General features: G+C 37.4%; 1 long non-coding RNA gene across 1 annotated transcript; it reads left to right on the forward strand.

Annotated features, from left to right (window-relative positions):
- Nucleotides 1-248: 248 nt before the first annotated feature.
- LOC148216431 (uncharacterized) lies at nucleotides 249-17,611 on the forward strand. Its single transcript, XR_015795382.1, has 3 exons — nucleotides 249-333; nucleotides 8,881-8,963; nucleotides 12,407-17,611. It is a non-coding gene; the product is annotated as an uncharacterized LOC148216431 (long non-coding RNA).
- The last annotated feature ends 3,156 nt before the right edge of the window (nucleotides 17,612-20,767 follow it).

The following is a 20,767-nucleotide window of genomic DNA, read 5'->3' on the forward strand; positions in this document are numbered from 1 at the left end:
CTATTTGAACAGTACTGTATATGGGTCAAGGCAAAAAGCCCTCTTTTCTGCTGCATCTGGCTGCTTTCAAGAGGTTAGTACCTTGTTAATACCACTGTACCCTGTTGACAGTCCTCCGAAACTAGCAGGGAACACCAACAGCTGTTTTTTATTTAAAGAGGGGGTGGGGGTGGGAATGGTGATGACATATGTCTAAATTCTACCCAAAATCCAGATAAGCTAGGAAGGCATCAGTAACTGGTCATTATGTAGACTGCAAGGCCTACAGATTGTAATGGAGGGAACAGAAATAGAAAATCACATTTTTTTACAGTTTGAAGTACTGAAAACAAGGTAAAACTCTGTGGTTCTTCAACACATTTTTCATTTGTTTTAATGAAATTTACATCTTATAGAATGTAAATGCCATGCAGAGAAAAAGGAGAGAAGATTGGGAGTTTTAGAGTGAATCTTCCCCAGTCCCATTGTGATATAAATTTGTGAGATGATTATGGATTATTTTAAATTTAAAAAAAGAAATGTGACAGGGCAATGATTGGTTTTAAATGGTATTTTACCATAATTCCTATTGCTGTATCTTGTCACGTGGTAGTCTATTTGGATATGCAAGAGGATTTTGGATATTTCCCCAAAAAACAGAAATGTATCATTTTTAAAAAACTTCTAAGCATTGTCAAAAAAGAAGACAGAAGTGTTTAATAAATTAGAGAACCATTTAAAAAACAAAAACAAAATTGCTATTTTTAATTAATAGTTCAGACAACTAATCTTCTGAAAAATTCATGTTGGCACACCTATGTTGAATCCATAGTGTATTTTTATTTTATTACTTTTGTCTATTATCTTGAACATGATTATTAACAACTCTGAAATTAACATGATTTTTTCCCCTCTGGAGTGAGACAAAGGATAGGCGATGTGTTATTTCTTTGTACTGCTGTTCCAAACATAGGATGAGAGTCAATTAAAGCCTTGGCAATCCAACCAAATATAACTTCTGCTGAAGTGGCAAATCATTTCTTAGATTAATTCCAAATTATGAAATATTTATAGATTGGATTATTATTTTTCCTTAGGATCAATTGGAAGATAATGGGAAATTATTCATGTCATTGATAGAGTAGATCCCAGTATGCTTTTATCAGTTGCTACTGCAAGAATTATCTTGCAATTCTTTGGTTTGGTGAAGGATTCTAAAATAATCAAAAGGGCTTCTTTAAATGTGTTCAGACAACAACAACCCAACAATAACCCAAATGACATAGTACTGGGTTGGATTCCCAAGGTATAACTTGAGTTGCTGATCATGAACTAAGTTATTTTTCTTTCTCTATGTTCTCTTACACTGAACATGGGTATTGACTTACAGTGTGTTATATGGTCGAAGATCTTATTACCAAATGAGCAAACCTTGACAAATTAGCATCTTCCCATGACAATAATACCTGAATGAACTGGGGAAAATTTATTTATTTCTACAACCATAAAATATATATGTAGAAGTTAATGGAAAATTATTCATCTCACTGATAGAGTAGATCCCAGTTTGGTTTTACCAGATGCTACAAGCAAATTATCTTTGCAATTCTTAGGTTCAGTGAAGGATGCTAAAATAATCAAAAGGTCTTCTTTAGATGTGTTCAAATCAAAGGGAAGGGAAAATAATAGAGTATCAGAATGAAGAAAGCAGAAGGCTTCTACTTTTATGCTGTTCAGTCTTCTTCAAGGACAGGATATTTATTCCACCAAGTGATTCTTAAGAGGAAGTTGAAAGAGTCAGATTGCAGCTTGAGCTCAATAGAGACTTATGATCTTGTGATGTCATCAGTAATTGAGAGCTAAGCCAGTTGCCTAGTATTTTCTTTTGCAAAGCTTTGAAACACTGAGCTGTAGGAGTCCTGTTACCCCATTGAAGGGAATTCTTGCCTTCTCCTGGCTCCTGAACTCAAGAAAATCCTTGTTCTTTACCATCTACATTCAGTAGAGAGTGTATCTCAGGCAGCTTCCATTTCAAACCTGTCGTTTGGAAAAAGAAGGAAGGAAGGAAGGAAGGAAGGAAGGAAGGAAGGAAGGAAGGAAGGAAGGAAGGAAGGAAGGAAGGAAGGAAGGAAAGAAAGAAAGAAAGAAAGAAAGAAAAAGAAAGAAAGAAAGAAAGAAAGAAAGAAAGAAAGAAAGAAAGAAAGAAAGAAAGAAAGAAAGAAAGAATCCAACTGGCAGCTGATGCTTTGCAGACATTGGTCTTCTGCCAAAGAGAAAGGGAAAACAGAGATGGTGTCAGTTTCATGCCTGCCTTGGCCTGGGCTACTGTGTGTCTGCCTAGGCTTGGAAGCATCTGCAGTTAAAACAGCCAAAATCATTCCCCCACTCATGCTACTGCAGCAATAAACAACCCTTGCAAAAAAGCCCCTCATTGCAAAAATGCTAACATGCTGCCCTTCTTTGGGCTTTATAGCTCAAGGGGTTTTAAACAGAAACAGAAGGAAAGACAATAGACACTTTGCAGCTCGATAGGTTCAGTCAGACAAATGCACACAGCATATATTTAAATATTTAAATATTGAGAGGTCAGGTGGGGTGGGGAGTTGCTCACTTTACTTTCTTTTTCTGTGGAATGGGGACAAAAGGGGTTTTGTTACTCCAGGACCTGTGGTTCCTCAGTGGGTGTTACTGCTGTTTTTTGCATTCTCCTACTGATGGAGATGGGGACGCGGTGGCGCAGCGGCTTAATGACGCCGAAAGTTGCCGGCCAGAAATGGCTGACGCTTCGGCGGTTCGAGTCCAGCCTTCGCGTTAAACAGGGTGAGCTCCTGTTTCCTCCCCCCAGTTCCTGTCAACCCAACAGTTCGAAAACTTACGTGAGTAGATAAATGGGGACTCTCACTCCGGTGGGAGGAAAAATGCTGGCGCGGTGCCTTGCAAAAAAAGGAGTGGGGAGTAGTTGCCGGTAAGCGCGAAAAACCGCGTGCGCCCGAAAAGGGCGCTAAGCAACGGAAACCCCGCCTCCTGCGCTCGCCAGCTGGGCTCTGCCCTAGGAAGGAGGCTCTGGCAAACCACTTCCGAAAACAGTTGCCTTGAAAACTGCAAAGGACTTGTCCAAAAGCAGTCACTGCAGGGTCAGCCATGACTGAGCGCAGACAAAAAAAAAAAAAAACTGATGGAGATGGAGATGGAGGGAGACAGTGTTGAGGTATTGGGGAATAAAAATGGAGGGGATATAAAAGTAATCATACTTAGAAAGTGCTTATTCGCCTTGAATCAATTCAGCACTCCAGAGCCAGATGACTTATACCCTGGGGCACTGATTATCTTTGAGATAATCCTTAAGAATCAATGTAGAGTTCTTACTTGAGGCACAAATGACCAGACTCAAATTATCCTACTTTGGACACATTATATGAAGACCCACCTCTCTGGAAAAGGCTCTAATGCTGGGAAAGGTAGAAGGAAAGAGAAAAGAGGACGACCAGTAGCAGGGTGGATGGACTCAATTACAGTGCCAGTGAGTGCACTGTTGGGAGACTTGAAAAAACAGGTTAGGGATAGATTGTCATGGAGAAAATCTATCTTTGTAGTTGCTAGGAGTCAAAAATGACTTGATGGCCAATCAAATCAATCAATCAGTCAGTTAGTCAATCCTTAAGAAAAGATGGACCAGATGACTGAGAAAGAGCAAATATCTCTATCCCTACAAAGGAGAGAGATCTCTGGAATTATGGAGCAATCAGTATGTTATTGAAATATTCTAGAACAAACCATAAATTAATTAATTTTATTTATTTATTTATTTGATTTCTATAGCCACCCATCTCAACAAGTGACTCAAAGCAATTGATTCATAAGTACCTTCCACCTAATGCAATGATTATTTATTTAGATATTTTTATTTCACTTTTCTGCTTAAAAACGTGACAACATTCTCAGCAGCAGCTCCCTTTCTCTGGAACAGCTTGCTTTCTATGATCAGATGTGTCCCTACCCATATGTCTTTTTATAAAATAGTGAAAACAGTCTTTTCCAGGAGGGCTTTCAGAGGTGATAGGCTTAATTGGTACCAATGTTTTTTTTTTAATTTTATTGCTTTTATGAATATTTTATGGATGATTTATTGTATTTATTGTAAACGGCTAGAGTCGTGAGAATAGGCAGCATAGAAATAATTGCAGACAAATCTGGGTGGTTAGGTTGAGGAAGGGGCTGAAGTAGTATTTACCAACTACTTGAGAGGTGTTGTGTTCTACTTTTAGCATATGCCCCCCCCCCCCAAAAGAGATGTTATGCTTGAAAGATCCTGAGCCACCCAAAGCATAACAAAAGCCATTGTTCATTCTGTGATCTACAATTTTGAAGGAAAGTCTATTTCAGTTTTAGTTTTTTGTTTTAATGTGGAATAAGGCAAAACATTGCCTTAGGGGGTGAGGTTTTTGCAAGTGGCCATACGAGACATCAGAATTTCTCCAACTTTCTGGAACTGTGAGTCCCAAAGAGACAGACTCACCCTGAGAGATCTTTACGGCTGTCGTGAGAAGGCTTTGCACTTTGGCTTTACGGAATTTTGATGGCTACATAATCTGCCACATACTGTACACATGCTAGTATCTTACGTTTAAATGAAATCACTTGGCAAAACAAGGCAGAGGGGTGTGTGCACATGTGCGTGTCTATATGTGTCAAAATGATAGGTACCTTCAAGTGTAGTTGGGGAGCTGATATCTAAGAAGGTGAGGCAACCTAATACCTTATTAGCATGATAAATTTGATACTGCATTCCAAGCCTGTGCTGTCTCATATTCTGTGCTCAGACTTGGCAAAAAATTGCAGCCTTGGGAAACTTGACTGGATGTGGCTCAGTCATATTTCATGTACCGTCCCAAGAATCAGGAGAAATAGCAGTCCCGATCCAGTCTTTATTAAGTTTATTACTACTGACCGATAAAAATGAGAAGCACATTCAGAGATTACTGTGTAGGATATGTGGACGTTTCTTTACAGTGGATACAATATGATGATATGATATATGATATGATATGATAAATCTCCATTTACAGGTTTAGAAATAGATTGTTTAATGGAATGCAGACTGGGTGAAAAAGGAAAAGGTGCTCCTTCGGTCCATATAAATTTAGCAAATGATTTAAATTGCTTTTTTAAAAATCAGTGTAACATGGGAGGGGCCTATTATTCATACTTTCCAGATTCAGTTTTAGTCTCAACTGCTGTCTGAAATTTTCGGAAACTGGTGCAAAGCAGAATTGATGAACAATAATGCATACTGACTAGTCTTGAAGTTTTTTTTATAAATCAAATATTGAGTTCTTACATATCTCCAATGCAAAGAAAAGAAACACTTCATGTTTTCAAGCCACTGTTCATTGATGTGGCCTTATGTTGTCTCGCTTCATCCTTGGAGAACTGCAACTGTGATTGTGTGATTTTTTTCTAGCACAGTGAGTCACTTACATCAGGTCCAAACCAGAATACTCTGCTAGTGTATTAAATCTGGGACACTTTCACATGCAGTCTCTGCTGCAGTGGGGAATCATCTCCAGATTGGCCCATTCTCACAATGCTCGCAGACTCCAGTAACTTGAGTTCCTTTCTTACCAGCTGCAGTATATATGAAGTTCAGCAAATCTCATCTAGATTTCAAGGCAGAATGCCTGTTTCCCTAGCTCCAAAGCCACCATTGACCAGAACTCTCTCTCACCACTGCATGTATGAATGATAGAGACATAGCTATTCCTTTTCTTTCTTTTCTCCGTTCCATGTTTAATGTACTGTATATGTTTTATATTAATTGTTTTAACATATGGCTATTCTTAAATATGCTTGCTAAACTGCTTCAAGATATTTTAATAAGTAATTTTAAAACCTCCTACGTTTTGAGGTTGACAACAGTCTCAACTCTCATGGGCTGACTTCACACAGCCTTTTGAAGACTGGGGAGTAGAAATCAGTGGAAACATTATTTGTCTCACCAGAAGCAGACAGGTTTTTGTTTCCTATGAATTGTTACTGGTATAACAGAGGCAACTGTCCATAATTTTTACAAGACGTTCAATGCAATTTATATGGTTCTGTCTCCTACCCACCCCATTTTATTCTCATTACAATCCAATGAGGCAGGTTAATCTGAGAGATAGTGATAGGTCTAAATTCCATATTAAGTAATTTGGGGAATCATAGCTTTATCATTCCATTTTCAGTTTTCTGAAAAATTATTATGCTTCCACCCATTGATGATACTGGCAGAGGTTTATACCAACTTCCTCTTTAGACAATCTATTACCTTAGATAATACAGATGCCTTAGTAAATCCACACTGCAATTCAGTGCAGGACCTCATCACACTGAAGTTAGTGAGACTGAAATACACATTGTTATGAATTGGATCTCTGATGTGAAGTCCAGTACCCCTTCTGCACACAGTACTTTTCTACAGTTGACAAAGTGCCCTTGTTTTTCTTTTCCACTTCTTGGCATTTAGAAAGGCATTGTGGATTAAATTTAGATTTCTGGTCTCTGTCCATCTTGCCTTATGCATAGCTTAGTTTCCATGTCCGTGTAGAAAGAAATAAACTGGAAAACAGAATGAAGGAAGTGCAATGCTTATGCCATATAACACTGGAAAATAATTTACATTTGCCTTGAGATGAGATGTGATAGGACAGTTTTTTGACAAGTTCACGTATGAAGTAGGTGAGAAATGGAGTGAGAGAATCTGAATTCTTCCCTACCAACCTTGCCATGCTCCTTTGTTGTAGATACTTTTCTTCTCAGATCATCTTCACAAATTGAAAGCCATCTAATATTTGAATATGCTTGTTTTCCCAGATAAGCCTTATACAACTTGGTGCCCTTCAATTGTTTTGGTCCAGCAGGAATTATGGGGTTGAAGTCCAACATATTGAAGAAGCACTTTAGCTGGGGAATCTCTATATAAGATGATTGACAAATATTTGGAAAATTCCAGAGCATACTACTGTGCAGTCCTTCATCCTTAAAGTGACTTGGAATCTTTACTACTGTCTCTAAATTTCCGTGTCAATGCTGTATTGTAATTACTTTTGCTTTCCCCTTTCATCTGCTTAAACAGCTGTTGGGATAACAGACCCACTTTCCATAGGCTTTAAATACCCTATTACTGCACTCTGCAAGATTAGAAATAATTGGATCAAAGGAACAGCATAACTGACATACATATTGGTTTCCATTGTTAGTTCCATTGACAGGCCAATCATCACATGAGAGTCAGAGAGAGAGAGAGAGAGAGAGGAGAGAGCATCAAACAAGCCATTCTTTTTCCCCATCAGTTTACAGCTATTTTTGCAATACTTAAATTAAAGCAACAGCTGTCATGTTCTGGTAGAGAGAAATATTCAGAATGCTTTTTGTGCTGATTCTACAAGGGACCTTAATAGAATACAGCACTGTTCTGTCAGATTTAAGATTACCATCTCCCATTTCTAAAAGTTTCACATTCCATTTCCAGGTAGAAATTCAGTAGGCTGACTTCATTCTATCATTGCATCTGAAGGCCAGGAAAAACTCTAGATGGGCTGGAAATGTCAGGTCACTGTTTTACACAACATTCTGTTTGCCAGGAAAATACAGCTAGTCCATGATTTGGGATATATTTTGGTTCAGCTGAGGATCATGTCTCAGTAAAAGCTGAGAAGACTGTCCAATACCCCCCCCCCCCATACACATACACATACTATACACAAGTCAACACTTCTAGGCATTACAGAGAACCTTTTAATCAATGAGAATGTATTTGATTCAATATTTCCCACATCAAAAGCAGAAGGGAGGAAATATACTGTCACAAACTAGTTCCAATCTAGAATCCTGTTTATATTTTAACTATTATATGGCTGTCTTTAAAGAATAGAAGAAAATTGAAGAGTATTGCCTGGGAAGCATGGTCATCCTACCTCCTGATCTTCGCAAATTTCATTCTTTACTTATAACTAGTTTGTTATACAGTAATTCCACATTTAGCACTGGAGAATGTAGTGGGAAATGTTCTGAAAAATTCTTAGCTCATTGACGACCATAGGACTTCTCCAGCATGATACCAATCCCTAAATTATCACTAACTCAATAATAGCAACAAAGGTAGCATTAAGCATTTTAAGACTCACTGCCATGCATCCATTATCTGTTGTCAGGGCAGCTGCTGTGCTCACAAGGAGCTTTCATGCATGGGGCAATAGAAGAGAATTGAGTGAGGTCCTTCCAGCTGCTTCCTAAATTCCTAGATAAATGTAAAGTAGCAATTCCATCACAGCAATGCATTCCACTGAGGATCTGCTGTTGATAGAACTTCTTTTAAGAATGCTGATTTGGATGAGAATGGCATAATTGCTAACATGTGGATATAAGTCTTCTTCTTTCTCAGAACTTTGCCCTTTATCATTATACATCTCCTAGTTGTTCTTGGAGGATGAAATCCTACCACTAGAATTTAGATGGTGGTGAGAACTTGAGACCCTTGGGCAAGATAGGGCTCCTGGAACATCCTAACCCACCCACTTTGCATTATCATCCTATCTGCTGCAGGCTTCAGCCCCCTTAAACCATGAAACGTAGCTTCCATCCACCCAAAGTCTGCTCACTTTTTCTTACACTATAGAATCCGCCTTCCCAAAATCTAGTACTGTGTGCTTTCATGAAAAAGAGAGAAAATATGTGAACAAAGTATTCACATCAAAGGTTTCATAAATGCTGTAATGTATTTCCACCCATTCTGGCTGAGGCCTAGTCTTCTATTGACATTTAGCCTGAAATAAGCTTTCCCCTTGAAATAAACGTTTGTGTTTGGATTGTACATTATTGAAATGGAAATACTATTGGCCTTTCTAAATGTTATTTCCACAGGTTTGCTATAATGAGCTGCCCATTTCTGACCTCTTTAATAAAGTGTACGAAAAATTCACCATCTGAACTACAGGTATCCCACAGTAAGTTTTCCTCCTAATGATTCATATTAAGAAAAGGTATGTTGATCACATATATAGCACCTTTGGCTGGATGGACAGTGTTTGGATCTAAATACAAGAGAACTCTAGTATCTCTGGAAACAGTTATGTCAGTTATAAAGCTATGGAATTTAATGTCTAATAAAAAAGATTTGATCCTTTTTCCCATGCTAAATTGACTTTATGGGGAAACCCAACATTAAAAATTGGGAAAAAGATGGTGATATGGAAAAATTGGAGGGAAGTGGGGATGTTTACTTTGGACCAACTGATAGATGATGAAGATGAATTTTTAACATATGCTGTGTTAAGAGATAAATATCATCTATCAGATGTAACTCAGGCAATATTTACAGTTAGAACATTTGTTAACAGCATTGTTTGGACTAACTTCTGGACCAGCATTTTCAGCTTCTGAGACACCTGAGATACTAGAACAATTTGTTAAATCCTTTAAAACTAAAAAACCTACTATTACTTTTTATAGGTATTTGTTATGAATAAATCATTTTGATATGCAGATGCTGAGAGATGAGTGGAATAAAGAATTAGAGGTTCCTATATTGCCTAGACAATGGGAGAACGTCTTAACTTTTATAGCAAGAGTGTCAATGGACCTTAAACTATGACTTATACAGCCTAAAATAATATTTAGAATTTATTGGACTCCATTACATTTGTATAGAAAAGGATTGTCTAAGACAGCATTTTGTTAGAGATGTAATAAGAGCAATGTTTCTCTAAAACACATGTTTTTTACAATGTCCTATACTTATTAAGTTTTGGGAGAAAGTACTGGACCGTATAAATGTAACTCTGTGACAAAAGCTAAAATTTTCAGAGGATAATATTCTCTTGAATTACATACCTAGTACATGGAACTTGACAGCTGGACAATGTAAATGGATTCTCCATGCCCCTACTATGGCTAAAAGACTGATATTGCAGCATTGGAAAGATAAATGTATGGCCCCATGCCTTCAATGGATTGAAGACCTGATTGCACTTGCCACTTATGAGTGGATTGCCTATAGACGTAGACTTTGTATGGACAAGTATATAATGAAATATGGGACTCCTTTATACAAAATACAGTAGGTTAAAAAAAATAACATGATAGTATTAGAAATATATATGTACTTGAATAGTATTTGCATTAGATAAGTATATATAGAATTGTAACTGTTTAATCTTTCTTTGTACTTTTTTTACTTTTTGTAAAGAACTTTCTATGTTTTTTTTCTTTGATGATGTATGTATCTCCATCATCATGATTATCATTGGGTTTTGCTTTTTTCTTTTTTATTAATTAAACATAAATAAATAAATAAGAAAAGGTCTGTTGATAGCCCTGAGCTCTACTTTGTGATATCCTTGGTCTACAATGGGAGCTATTTGATGATATGGTACAATATGGTCAGATCATTCCTCATATAAACATGAAGTCTGTTCTCGGCTTTATATTTATCAATAGGAGAGAATCTGTGGAGACGTGCGGACTTCATAGTCTAGACTCCTAATCTACGTGCCTAAATAAGGAATTGCATTTGATGGGCAGCAAACTTCAATCCACAACACTGGCAATCTTTCAGGAAACTTTAATGCTTTGGTCACAAGAGTTTAGCTTAAGCTCCAGTAATATGATTTGCTTATTGATTTTTCCCCAGTGTAGCTTTGACATTGCAGTATCCAGCTGACTCAAGATCTGAAATCTAATGCATGCAATGTTGTAGTAATCAATTAAAAATTCCAGTGTAATGTCTCTTTACAGACAGTGCCAACATGTCAGCCTTTCAAGATAGGCCAGGTTGAGGCATAGATACTGTAGAGATCCCAGAAATGCTGCTTCATTATAGTAGGGTATAATAACAGTATTTTGAAAGCCTGTCTGAGTGTTTTTTCTGTCCCCTCTTATACTAACAAATCAAGGGGGAGTTATTTTTAATTTCTTGCTCATGTTTGCTTCATCTTCTAGACTATGTAATTGCTTAGTCCCTTCATAATGATTCTTTCATACCAAGGTCATATTTAAATCTCTTTACACGGCTAGAACATGTAGAATAAAGTATGGCATTTAAATCAATAGTTAATATCCAACCTTTCAAATTAATCATAACCTCTCATAATCCCTATTCAGATATGAATAACCCACCTTAACATGATCTAAGTAAACTTGATCATCTTCATAACCCACAACATCCTGATTTAAGGAACATTATATTAACCCAGAGACTACTGTATCTTGTTCAATAGCCCCCACCTAACACTTCATAGGAGAGCCGGTTTGGTGTAGTGCTTAAGACACCAGGCTAGAAACCAGGAGACCATGAGTTCTAGTCCTGCCTTAGGCACAAAAGCAGCTGTAACCTTGAGCCAGTCTTTCTCTTTCAGCCCTAGGAAGAAGGCCATGGCAAACCACTTCCAAAAACGTTGCCAAGAAATCTTCAGGGACTAGCCCAAGGCAGTCTCCAGCAGTCAACGCTGACTTGAAGGCACACATAACCCCTCATAGTTGGAAGAACACATGGGGCTATCTTTCAAGATGCCCAGAAGTTTTAATTGGTCCAAAGTGGAGCAGCCACTCTGCTAAGTGGAGAGAGCAAAACTACCACATATTATAACACCTGTGCTGTGATAGCTATTTTGGTTACTGATTGGTTTCAGTCCAATTCAAAGAAGTAATTATCATCTTTAAAGTCCTGTACAGATTAAGATGTGGTTGTTCCACCAGTGTTTGGGGCCTAACAGTGTACAGGCTGCCATTTTGATAGGTTGCTAGATAGGTTGCTTCTGTTTTAGTAATGCATCCCCTTGTTTTTGTAAACCATCTGATGCCTATGAAAATGGGTGGTGCATAAAACTGTGTAATACATTAATAAAAATAAACAATTGGGATAATACAGACAAATGTGCTGTATCCTTCTGTTAGCTTTTCCTTGCTTATAAGCCCTGTCCTGAATCCAGATCTTGCTGTATTGTCCTTGCCGTCACACGTCCTGATGAAATAAAAGTTGCTAATAGAAGCTGTCAATGGCATGTTAACAGGCTGCTTATAAATACTATATACTGAGCTGTTTATGCAGAAAAGGAAGAAATGTGTTTGCAGGCAGGATCTTCAGATATTACTATTATTTTTATGAGAAAATTAATATCTCTCATCATGCTAAAAAGTGATATTGGACTTTTGAACAGAATCGATTAACTTCATAATTCATTAATCACAAATATGAGCTTGGGATGCAGTACACTAATCAGAGTGCATTTTTTGTCACTACTGACAGTATCTTGGGTTGCATGAATTTACTTTTAAAATACTGGATTGTCTTAGAATCACTGAGGTTACCAAAATGAAGGCAAACTAAATTTCCTCTCTCATTTCCTCTCTCATTTCCTCTCTCTCTCTCTCTCTCTCTCTTTTTGTTCAGGATTGAGGAACTTCTGGAGAAATCCTGCAGCCATCTTGCCTCTTTTCTGCCATGCTGATGGAGTTCTCTGCAAGCCTGACTTCTTACTCATTGTTTTTCTCCCTGCCAGAAGCAGTTGATAAATTCTCATCAGGTTTCTCTTTAAAAATATCTCCTTATCAGCCATGTGTTGTCAGTCTGAGACATTTTGAAATAAGCAGATCATTTTTTGGCTGTGTATCTGCAGGGTCAGAAGGCCCAATCTAAGCTGGGATTTCAGCACAAGGAAGAAATTCAAACCTCTTCATTTTTGGATTAACATCCAAGGTCAGTTCAGATCCCTATATTTACTTTATAGTAAGAAAAGGTGCTTTAGAACACATTCAGTTTTGGTCAGATTTAAACTAGGTACTGACTCTTGACCTGAGAATCTGACTCATCCACCAACACCTGTCATACAAAAGATGATGATGATGTGTTTTAAGAGAAAAAAGTAGGAAATATGGAAGATATTAGGGGGAAATATACAGGTCAGCAGCTGAGAAGTTAAGTAATGACAGAGGTGACATAAAAAGCCTTGACAAATATACACCTTGAACCTTCATGCACTTTAGTCAAGACCAAGCATGGGAAATCCTGCCATGGCTGATGTGGATGGTGAGACATCATAACATCATGCTATTGTGCAGGTATATTTTAATTTATTTTTTTTTTCCATGGGGAGGAGAGGAAAGTTCTTGGGTTTTTTATGGAAACAGTAAACTACTATGGTTTTCCCACAGTTTCAGCATTTTGATTGTAAAGGACAAAACAAGAGGTTTAAAGGGTATAGAGGCTGCTGTTACCCATAGTGGCCAGGGAATCCATAGAGCTGAATAAGTGACCCAGTTCTGGTGCCAATAGGCATACTCACAAATGGTTGATGTGAGTCCTCAAACAGCCCATATACCTGAAGTCCAACAATGCACTGAGCTGGAGCTATCCTACACCAAACTGAATCAGTGTCGATTTGTCTAAAATTGCCTATTTCTTACCCTACTTCATAGCCTGATGACATTTTACATAGTCATCATTCAAAATTATCATCAGTGGAATCAGAGCCATATTAAAAGCAACTGGAGTTAGAGTCTCCTTGAAAAATTCCTCTTTTGATTTTCACTTCTCCGAGTTGTTCTCTAGGTGCCATCAAAGTTGTTTTCTATTTTTTATTGCATTATTTAAAAATGTTATAATTTTCTCATGAATTTTAAAAAATTCCAAAGATTTTTAATCCAACTGTGGGATAGTGAATCAAATGCTTTTTAAAATCAATCCAAGCCATATAAAGGTCTATTTTATGCCTCTTACAGTGTTTCATTTTTTTTTAATCAATCAAAAGTTACTTTTTGTACTGCTAGAATTTTTGAAACTTTTACTCGAGATGGTATAATGAATTTGAAATCAGATGTTTGTAGATGTTATTAGTAATGATTCTTATAAACAGCTTGAATGTTGTAGGCAGACAAGTGATTGGACAAAAATTGCTATGTTTTTTCTTTTGTTTTGTCATTCATGATTAGAAACATTTGGCCTGTAGTGAGCCAATAATTTATTAACCCTTGATGCAACATTTGATTTAATGATTTGTAAGATGAGCATATAATATGGAGAGATGTTTGAGCCAAAACCTATGTAGCTTATCTTTTCCTGGTGCACTCCAATTCTTTGCCTTCTTAGTTTGTTCTTTTATCATTTCTGCTGTTACTGCAGTGTTTTCCATTTGCTCAGGTTTTGCTTGTTTTTCCATATCAGATATCAATGTGGCCATTTCATTGTGTTTTATCTGGTTCTCCCATTTTTCCCCCCCAAAATTCCAACATTTCTTCCTTATTTTAGGGGATTTACTCATTTTTGTATTTTCAGTTAAGCTTTAATGAAAACTGTTTATGAGATTTTTATCCCACCTTTATTTTTGTCAACTCAAGGCACTATATGTACCTAATGTTCGCATCTCCTATTTTCCCCACAACAACAACCCTGTGAAGTTGGTTGGTCTAAGAGAGAGTGACTGGCCCAAATTCACTCAGCTGGCTTTCATGCCTAGGAAAGATGTTTCTAGGTTTTTAACCCAGCACTGGCTCAGTGTTGATTTGTCTCAAACTGGCTGTTCTTTTTGGAATTTTTTGATATCACTGTTTCATACTGATATTGTTTCATATCATTCATATCAATTGTTTCATAGCATTCAGTTTCCTTAGAAGTTGCCACCACTCTTTGTTTTAATGACTTCTGAATTTGTTTTGCTGCCCAGCTTTTTCAAAATTGTTTTTATTTTCTCCTTTTTCAGTTTTTGTTCCTTTAATTTTGAGGGTTGCTAATACCTTTTAAATATTGATTTTATTTTCCAAACTAATTTTATACTTTGGTGTCTGATTTTTGGTTTGGTGGCTTCTTTTCAATTTATAACCCAGTTCTATTATTATTTCTGATTTGTCTTTTTGATCATTTTTGTCATAATTGATTAGGCAACCATATTTGCATCACGCAAAAATTTATTTAAATATTTATTCTGAGTAGATTTCAAAGGAGGAAATATTTGTCCTGCAGTTTCTTTCATGCATTCAAAAACTTTTTAAGATACTGTTGGTATTCAGACAATTGAGGTTCTGTTTCATTATTCTGACTTGGCTGTTCAAAATTTTCATCAGCTGCACCCAAATGGATGTTTATGTTGGCTTGTTCTTCTACTACACTTGTTCTTTTTCCGTTTCAATTTTTTGTTTTCAGTATATGTTTATTGTTGTTTCAATTCATTATGCTCAATGTTTCTAAACATGTTTTCTGGGTATGAAATGTTTCTGATCCATAAATCATTGTTCAGCAATATTTGATTATAGAAATTATATTTTCCAAATTTCATGCATTCATTTCTGGAAACTATGATTTGTCTATGGATTTGATTCATAATAGCATTTCATAACTTCTTGATTTTCTTTGAATGTCCAAAATTTTTGGCAGTTTCCTTCTAGTAGCTTTGTAGTTCCCTGCCCTAGTTGCCTAGCAATTTTTAAAATCATCATCATCATCATCATCATTCACACTCACAGTAAGCATGATGCATCTAGAAGAAAAAGGTGACATTGAAGTCTTCCTTGAGTCAACTTCCCAGTCTTTGGGATTTCAAGATGATCTCCCATCCAAATATTAATGAGATATGAACATGCTTAGCTTTTTTGAGATTGGTCAACATCTGCTAAGTGTTGCCATTTATTGTGATATTCTAGCGTACAAGAGGACGTAACTCAGATTCGGAGAGCTTAATGGCAAAAAATTGACTTCGGGGACACAGTAGATAAAGGGAAAGAATCTGTGGACAAAGAATGCTTGTATACTAAATTTACATTATCCATAAGAAGTCCTACATATCTTCTTTCATCTTCCAGGATAGCATGAGTCCTGATGGCTTCACATATATGCTTATGTAATTTTCTTAACAACAAAACAGAAATGGTTTGCCATAGCCATCTTCAGCAATGTTTTTTTTCAACTTTCTAGTCTACTCTATGCCTGATGGCCTTTCATTCAAGTACTAACCAAGGAATTAAGTACTCTCTTAGCTTCCCCATCCTTACAAGGTTTGCCATATACATATACAATATTCAATTCAGAAGACTTGTGACATATACAAACCATCCACTATCAGTAAATCTTGCATATTTAAAGCAATCAGGAGCTAATTTAGAATGAGTGACTACATTGTATATATGATCTCAGAATGTCTGAGGAGGCTAATTTTTAATTGAATTAGGATGTAATTCTATATCATTTACCTGGGAACAAGGCCAATTTAACATAGGACATTTATTTTAGATCTTCAAAGGGATGTATTGCAAAACATGGCATGATAATAGTCAAACAATTCCTCTGATCAACCTTATGAGAGAGTACAGGCCAAGCTCCAAAGTGCCATAAAGTTTGCTAGTATTTTCCAGAACACATAACTGTTGCCTCTTTCATTCCTAGCATATTATGTTCATGCTGTATTACTTACTTCATGCACAAATAACTTGACAATGTGAGGTTTGCCAAGATCTGAGTTAAGCCCCTGGGGCATCTTTCCTGGGATGCTTCTATCATCGCCTCTGATAAAATATGCTTCACAGAAAACAAATGTTTTTCTAAGTGGCAATGCAATTAAATGAAGGATCTGCTTAGTTTAATGCTGTCTTCTTAAAATCCTAACAGCACAACTTTCTCAGTTGGTTTTCTTAAGTAGCCTCACCTTTGCTGGATAGATTTCCAGCTTGGCTTGTTAGTAACTCATATTACAAAGTATGGGAGGAGCAATGATCTCACTGTAATGGGGGAGAGCTTGTTTTCTCTATTGGCTGCATTATCTGGAATTACTTCCTCAGCTTTTGCCATTCTAACCTAGAGACATACCAAAATCAGCTGCTGATCTTTGCAGGATGGATGGATAAACATGCTTCGTGACAAGGACATTGAGCTGAAAAGTGTGAGATGTACTTGGATGTTAAATTAATTCCTCTGTCAGTTTATTGCAGATTTCAATAGTAAACAATATGCATAGCTCAGGGTTGAACTGTTGGGTTCTTTGAGCCCAGTTTTTTTCTTGCAGACATTTCATTAGCAGGGTAATGAAATTATCAAAGCAGTGCAGCAAAACAATCAAGATCAGAGAACACCAAAAATCCAACAGTTTATTGCAGAGTCCCAAAACAGTCTCTAGCATTGATCCTGGAGACCTAAAAGGATCTGCTGTCTCCCAGTTACTGATATAGTTACTAGATTACTGATTGTACAGTACTATCAACATTAGATTACTGACAGCCACTATTAGCAGAATTCAAGAGTTATTTCTCTCTAGCAACACTGAAAAATACAGAAGATATAATGTATAGTGAAGAATAGAAGAGGTAGTTCCAAGAAAGAGGTTTATTTGGCTTATAGTTGATTTTGTCCATTTGCCCATGAGGAAAGGATAGCTGGATTCCTTTCATTTCAGTTTAATCTTTTCCTCCTTAAGGAAGCATGACAGTAGAGCAGATCTGTAGAAGCAAAGGGTCACCTTTCTAAACAAGAACCAACCTCAGATTGACATGCCTAAAGTGTAGGTTGGATTTCAGGATTTTATTTTTTTTAATGAGTGAGCCTGTAATTTTGGCAAGGATCATGTTGAATAACAAAATGCAAGATTTTGTAAATGTAACCTATCAATAAAGTAGAAGTAGCTCATCTGGTCATGTTTCCTGTCTGGTTTACCTGGGAGGGCTGACATCAATCTTGCAAGTACAAATCTCCCACCATCCTTATTTACTGCCTGATCAGTTAGGGCGTGTCCTTTCTACGTTTCTTTCTCTCTCTGTTACTCAGTTGGGGGCTCCTCCCCCGTTTATCAGATTGTTCTCTAGGCAGCATCTCTTCCCTCATCTTCCAAGGTCACTCTCACATTCCATTACACGCAGTGAAAAAAATGGAAAGATTAGGTGGCAGTTTTGGCCAGGAAGGCCTTTGCACAGGTTCATCCTGTGCAGCAGTTGGGCCCTTTCCTGATCACCTCATGATTGGATTATTGCAATGCACTCTACATGGGGCTGCTCTTGAAGACCACCTGGAAGCTACAGCTGGTTTAAAATGCATCAGCATGAGCATTAATGGGTGCCTCTTGGTGTGCCCAGGTATCACCCCTGCTATGGAAGCTGCACTCACTGGCTGCCAGTCAGCTTCCAAGTGCAATTCAAGGTGCTGGTTATTACCTGTAAAGCCCTGGATGGCATAGGGCCTGGATATCTGAGAGACAGTCTCCAATTGTTTCTGCCCGCCCAGTACATTCCAGCAGACTCAGTGTGCTCTAGGTCCCCTCCATTAAACACTGTCATTTTATCGGACCTAGGAAGTGTGTTGTGACCCCCACCCTCAGGAACAGCATCCCCCAGAGATAAAGATGGTGCCCTTTCTCCTAGGGTTCCAGAAAGCTTTGAAAATCTGGTTTTGGTCCCAGGCCTTGGTTGATGTTTATGATGTAAGGCCCCTGTTTTGTTGATTTTGTTGTTTAGCAGATTATTTTAGTCTGTGCTGTCTATTTGATTTTCTGTATTTAGCTGTTTTTATTTTTTTCTAGTTTTGTGAACCACCTAGAGTCCACTGAAGTTGGTCAGCCAATAAATTTAAATAGTTTATATTTTAAATAAATAAAATATAAATTATCTTTATATTTTATTTAAAGAAGACCAACCTAATGACCACAGGTACAGCAGCAACCAGCCTTGGAATTGACAGTGAAGATATTGAAGTGATGGTTAACTTCTGCCTTTTAGGTTCAACTATCAACAGTAAAGCAATCACCAATCAAGAAATATGCCATAGATGTGGTAGGTTAGCAAGGAAAATATATTCATATGTTGTGATATGTCTGTACCTACAAAGATTAGAATTGGGCAGGCAATTATTTTCCCTGTGACATCAAGTGAAAGTTGGACTTTATAAAAGCAGGATAGAAAGAGTGCTGATGATTTTGAATTTTGGTATTGGAGAAGACTCCTGAATACCATGGACAGTTAAGAAAGAAAGCTAAGAAAATAAAACAAAACAAAAAAGGTGTTATAAAACAAATGAATCCAGAGTTCTCAGTGGAGGCACAAATTACCAGGCTCATATTATCATATTTTGGACACATTATGTAAAGACCTAGTTCTCATGAGAAGTCTATAAAGTATGCAGTAAAACAAAATGGAAGGAAAGAGAAAAGGAGGGGGACCAGCAGAAAGGCAGATGGACTTCATTAAAGCAGTGATGGGTTCATCACTGGAAAACCTGAAGGGGCAGGTTGGGGACTGGTCATCCTGGAGAAGATCTATCTATGTAGTCACTAAAAGTCAACACTGAGTTGATGACATATACACAGCCATCAATTATCGGTACATGCATGCATTATGACATTCTTATCTGTCTTTCATTAAGCTTTACTCCCTGCCCCCAGTTAACTTGCAGCAAGAGACAACTCTGTCTTCAGTTCCTGTTCTTAACACAAGGGACATGAAAGTACACAATGCAGTAAGTATACTCAATAAATCACATCCACATCTAGGTCTACTTGACAATTAGATGAGACATTCAGTGCATGAATCCACTTTCAGTTTCATAATAGAAGAAATGTATGCTATGATTAAAATAAATAAGGAACATATTCTATACACATATCCCTAGTGTTAAAAATAGCATTATTTGGGGAATGCAATAGTAAAAGAAGTTTGGTGGACTGTAATCTGTTCTGTTTGAACTGCCTTGGGTAATTGTGCAAGTCACGCTGGACCTTTTAATCTATCCTTCCACACCTAGTATCAGTTGTCCTGTTAATGTTAATGGCCATAACCACTCACTTCACAACCACCTAAATCCTAAAATCCTCTAGTGATTAATCAAGTCTGGTACCAACCTGATTCTAGGAGATCCCAAGGTTCTCTGCTTCAAGTAGCTATCCTGGGATCCTCCCTTAGTAAGATGTAATCACAATGCATCAGCAGCTGTGTGTACCAGCTAAACAATAACTTCTTTTTACTCTATTATTCTTTGCCATTTTACCATCTCTGACCATCTCCATATCTAAAGCAACTAGCAGATGTATTACATGGGAATCATATACCTCTTGTTTGTCTTCCCTTGGCAAGATATGAGTTTAATGCTGTCTGATAACGTGAGATTTTGGATTGATTTCTCTTGAGATCAGAATAGTCAAGAAATTATTTTAACAGAGAAAATGCATTTTAAAACTTCTTACAATAAAGAAGTAGGGGAAAGGTTGCCAGAAAGCCATTTGTGGCACATTTGCTTAAAGATCTTACAGAAGGGGAACACATGAAATCTGTCTGACATATGGCTATAGCAGCTTTTGTTTAAAGCACTAAATTAGTCATCCAGTCTGTGAGACTTTGTAGCACCAGTCACGAGTCTGTTGATGTTCCCCAAAACACATCTTTGGCTGTATGCAGAGGCATCCATGGGATCTGGAGGTTTTGTCAGAATGATGAAACATGCTAATTCTGCCCTTTATTACACTTGTATGCAGTATCATGACACATGTACAAAAACAGCACTTTTTTGTCTGTCCCCACACACAGATGCCCAAGGCAACAGTGCCTACAGAGGTGTGTGTGTGTGTGTGTCAAAAAAAATGAGCCTGACAAAAGCAGCATTACTTCATTATGATTCAACTCCTGCCCCTTTTATAAGTGCATTGTGATGTTAGATGTATTCCCCAAAAGGGCAGAGTTTCAGTGCAATGATGTATTGCTGTGTGTGTTGTTTAGACATAAGTAGCAGGAGCCCTCTGTGATCTGCTTGTGGAACCTGAAGGGGTTCTGTCAAGGAATTTAGTGCCATCAA

Source organism: Python bivittatus, unplaced genomic scaffold (assembly GCF_059951505.1).
Source record: "Python bivittatus isolate LINGU-HERP-01145 unplaced genomic scaffold, Pbiv_v1 ctg000060_np1212, whole genome shotgun sequence".
Taxonomy (NCBI): domain Eukaryota; kingdom Metazoa; phylum Chordata; class Lepidosauria; order Squamata; family Pythonidae; genus Python; species Python bivittatus.